At 38.8% G+C, this 4,924-nt stretch overlaps 1 pseudogene; it reads right to left on the minus strand.

Moving 5' to 3' along the window:
- Positions 1-3,619: 3,619 nt before the first annotated feature.
- Positions 3,620-4,428, minus strand: LOC101689451 (annotated as a pseudogene).
- Positions 4,429-4,924: the final 496 nt, after the last annotated feature.

Below are 4,924 nucleotides of genomic sequence, written 5' to 3' on the forward strand. Positions count from 1 at the left end.
AGCATTGTGTATAAGTTATGTGCAGACATATGCTTTAGGATAGAAACTCTGGCCCAAGAACTCTGGCTGTTTTGGTCTCCTCAAAATTTCCACCATCATTATAACTCAGGGAAACTACAGGACAATGCCCGAGTCTTCCCTTTATGCTGTGTCATGGAAAATCTCTCCAGGTTGGAACAAATGTAGGGCTCACCATCACGTTTCTTATGCTGGAATCAGTGTCCTCAGTTGCTAAATATCTAAATTCTTGAAGACTGTTTAACAAAGTTTTTCAAGTTGTTAGTGTCTGCTGTGAGGGTAAATTCAGTGTCTGTCACTCCATCTTGGCCTGGGCTTTCTTTTTCTTTTCTTTTCTTTCTTTGTTTGTTTTTTGTTTTTTTGTTTTGTTTTTTGTTTTTTTAAGATTTATTTATTTATTCCAGAGAGAGAAAGAGAATGAGAGAGAGAGAGCACACAAGTTGGGGGAGGGGTGGAGGGAGAGGAGAGAATCCTCAAGCAGACTCCCCGCTGAGTGTAGAGTCCAACGCAGGCTTGATCCCAGGTCCCTGAGATCATGACCTGAGCCAAAATCAAGAGTCAGATGCTCAGTTGACAGAGGCACCCAGGCCCTCCAGTCCTGGATATTTTTTAATGATAGCTTTATTGAGAGATAATTCACATACTGAAAAATTCACTGTTTTAAAGATTGCAATTCAATGGGCTTTAAGATATTCACAGAGTTATGTATTCAGATCATTAATTCCAGAATATTTCATCACCCCCAAAGGACACCATGATAAATCATTCGCTGTTCCTGACCCTCACCCCATCCCTTGGCACCCTTGAATCTGTATTCTGTCTCTGTACATTTGTCCATTCTAAATATTTTATATGAGTGAAACCATACAGTGTGGACTTTTGTGTTCAATTTCTTTCATTTAAAATGTTTTCAAGGATCATGCATGTAGTAGTATGTATCAGAGCTTCATTCCACTTTAGGGCTAGCTAATATTTCAATATACAGATACACCATATTTATCTATCCATTCATCTGTTGATAGACATTGGGTTGTTTTTGTTTCCACTTTCTGGTGATTATGATAATGCTGTTGTGCACATTTCTATACAAGTTTTTGTGTGGACATGTATTTTCATTTCACTCAGGTATATACATATCTGGGAGTGGAGTTCCTAGATTATGTGATAACTCTATGCTTATTTTTAGGTCTTCTAAATGTCTGTAAATCTTATGTTCCCATAAGAGGTGTATGAGGCTTTCAGGTTTTATTTATTTATTTTTTCGTTTGTGGGTGGGGAGGGACAGAAGCAGAGGGAGAGAGAGAATCTCAAGCAGGCTCCATGCCCAACACAAAGCCTGATGCAGGGCTCTATCCCAGGACCCTGAGATCATGACCTAAACCGAAAGCAAGAGTCTGATGTTTAACCAACTGAGCCACCCAGTTGCCCCAAGTCTTCCAATTTATCCACATCCTTGTTAACATTTGTGATTACCTGTCTTCAGTGGATGGCCTTCTAGTGGATCGCCAGTGACATTTTACTGGAGTTTCACATTTCTTACATCAGTTTCAGTGGTTTCTTTCAAGTGTTTCAATCATGTTTCTTTTTGCTTATTTTCTTGAATTGCTAGAGATTCTAGAAAATGTGAATGTGACATGTAATTCCATGTCTTTACCTTAAATTTTATTTCCTTCCATCAAAAATTCCATGAATTGAATTGAATTCCATGTCTTTACCTTAAGTTTTATTTCCTTCCACCAAAAAAATTCTGCTTAGAAAATATTCTTCTAGACCTAGTTTCCTGGTTTTTATTTATTTATTTATTTATTTTTAAAGATTTTACTTATTTGACAGAGAGATCACAAGTAGGCAGGCAGAGAGAGGGGGGGAAGCAGACTCCCTTCTGAACAGAGAGCCTGATGTGGGGCTCAATCCCGGGACCCTGAGATCATGACCTGAGCCAAAGGCAGAGGCTTAACCCACTGAGCCACCCAGGTGCCCCTCGTTTCCTGATTTTTAAAACAGACATGTGAGTGTGACACTTTAATATGACTATGGCCAATTTTGTTGTAAAATAATTTTCTCTTTGGACCTGGTACTTTAATAAACATATTGTCAATAAAAATTGAACCATACTTTTATTCCTGAGATGGGCGATATGCTTCTCCCTCTGCCTCTACCTGCCACTCTGTCTGCCTGTGCTCACTCTCGCTCCTCTCTCTCTGAAAAATAAATAAATAAAATCTTAAAAAAAATTAAAAAAAAATAAATTAAATTTCAGAATCACTTTATTAGTTTCTTTCTTTCTCTTTTATGTTATAGAGAATTTGACTTACTTATCTTTATTTTTATGACTGACATGTTTTGTTTTGAATTTTTCTTTTTCTTTTCTTTTTTTCAAGGTAAGGAATGGGAAGGGGCAGAGAGCTCAGCTGGGAGCCAGACACAGGGCTAAAGCTCATGACCCTGAGATAAGGACCTGAGCTGAAATAAAAAATCAAAAGATTAACTTTCGATTTAACTGACTGAGCCACCCAGGCATCCCAAGGTGTATCTTTTTATATTTTATATTTACACAGAAAAATATAATGATCATAACCATGTTGTTATATTATTTGCCTCTTGTGGCTTAAAGCCTAAAAGTAAGGCCCAATATTATATGTACCCTGATTTTTGGAGACAAGAGGGAGGAACTTGAATGGCTCATCTGCAAGCTTCACTTCTCACTCTGCTCCTGTACAGATGGACTCCTAGCCAAGCAGCCTTCCTATTACAGAGACCAGGCACAGTTCCCTCCTGTCCTTGAGGTCCCTGACAGCCCATGGAATTTTTCAAACAAGCCAATCACATCTTCCCACAGGAATCAGGGAGTATAATATTTTCTTGATACTAAAGTCTAGTTCCAATAGTCCCTGGTTGTTCACTTTGTTCCTAAATGCAACCTGTACATGGTTCTGCATGACACAGTACCCTCCTCCCCTAGGCTTTGTGCATGCATGACTAATACACTAATACACTGTTGTTGACTTCATCTGTCCAGTGTTGTGTGACATGCATTTGCTCATCCCCTAGCCCTATGGTAGAAATGAATTGGGTGAAGAGGAGGCCAGTAAAATACTTCTGTACATAAGGTTTTGTTTTCAAATGGCAAATTATTATGCACTTTTCTTTTTTTTTATTTTTTTTAAAGATTTTATTTATTTATTTGACAGAGAGAAATCACAAGTAGATGGAGAGGCAGGCAGAGAGAGAGAGAGGGAAGCAGGCTCTCTGCTGAGCAGAGAGCCCGATGTGGGACTCGATCCCAGGACTCTGAGATCATGACCTGAGCCGAAGGCAGCGGCTTAACCCACTGAGCCACCCAGGCGCCCTATTATGCACTTTTCTGATGAATTTTTATGTGAGCAATCAACTGATTCATAAAAAGATGCAACTAAATTTAAAATGATACAAAATATCAATTTCAAAATAACATGACAAAGTGACTATTTAATCATACTCAGCTCATAACAGAGCAAATGAGTAAGTGAAATAATTCATGCTATAAAGTATTGCTATATGAACTGGCAACAGAAAAAGTTGGTAAAGGTACATAAAAGATAATCAACTCTATCTTTAAGAATTAGAACCAAGGGCCTCCATAGTCATCTGCCATCCACTCGGTGTTGTACCCATGGTTAGAAATCTACATGATGGGGGCACCTGGGTGGCTCAGTGGATTAAGCCTCTGCCTTCAGCAGAGTCATGATCCCAGAGTCCCGCATTGGGCTCTCTGCTCAGCTGGGAGCCTGCTTCCCTCTCTCTTTCTCTGCCTGCCTCATTGCCTACTTGTGACTCTTTCTCTCTGTCAGATAAATAAATAAAATCTTTAAAAAAAAAAAAAAGAAAGAAAGAAAGAAAAGAGATATATATTATGGGAACTCTAGGGATCTTCCCCATCCTTCTTTTAAGATCCAGGCTAGTTGTGGCCAAGTATAACACTTGTGTTGAGTTACTCTCTGTACTAAGCTGTCATCTGCATAGGTTCCTTTGTGTGGCTTGGTCATCGTTCAAATCTTGGGTCTTTGGCAATCCTTAGGGCCACTGGATACTTTTGCTCCAATTCCTCAATTTTAACCATTGTGAAGTCTGTTATTCAAGGGATACACTTGGCAAACAGATAGTCCATCATTAACTGTACTAAGTCAAGCCTGGCCTGAATGGAAAAGTTGATAAAGTTGGTTTCTGTTAGGATGTGTTAAGGTGGGTCCAGCTGTGTGTTATCTTGGAAGAGTAAACAGGAAGGATGTTGGGGGTCTTCTCTTTCTTTGAGTGCACTGGGATATTTTCTTTCTTTTTAGATTTTAATCTCTCCTTCTCTTTAAGCCTCTAACCTCAGTAACTAAACATTTGCTTCATGGTCATAAACTTTCTTGCTTTCTTTTTCCCCATGTTCACACCTCACTCTTGTTTCTTTTTTGAAGCTGTTTTAAAGAGTAATTAAAATTAGCATGTGCAAAGCAAACAAGAGAACACAAATGAGGTGGAAGTAACACAGAGGTCTGTGATCAAGTTCATGCTGTCAAAGGCAATGGTAACCTCCCTGTGACCCCCACCTAGGCAGAAGCGACTGGGAGAAGGACAATAACCAGTATCTGACATGTTATAATGTAAAAAACGTAATGTCCCTAGCTTGGTAATACCAAACGTGCTTTGCAACTTTTGGTAAATATTAATGTTTTTATTATGTTGATCAGTAAGTTGGTACCAAACTATAGCCATAAAATTAGCTGTGTTTCTCAAAGTTCCAAAACAGGGACTAGCTAAGGGTCACCTGTGGTCCCCTAACTAGCTCATGGCCTGTTTCTTGAATGACCTGTGAGGTAAGAATTATTTTTACTTTCTAAAGGGCTGCAAAAACAAAAAACAAACAAATAAAGAACACTAT

Source organism: Mustela putorius, unplaced genomic scaffold (assembly GCF_011764305.1).
Source record: "Mustela putorius furo isolate JIRA1106 unplaced genomic scaffold, ASM1176430v1.1 tig00003937_pilon_pilon_pilon, whole genome shotgun sequence".
In the NCBI taxonomy this organism is placed as follows: Eukaryota; Metazoa; Chordata; class Mammalia; order Carnivora; family Mustelidae; genus Mustela; species Mustela putorius.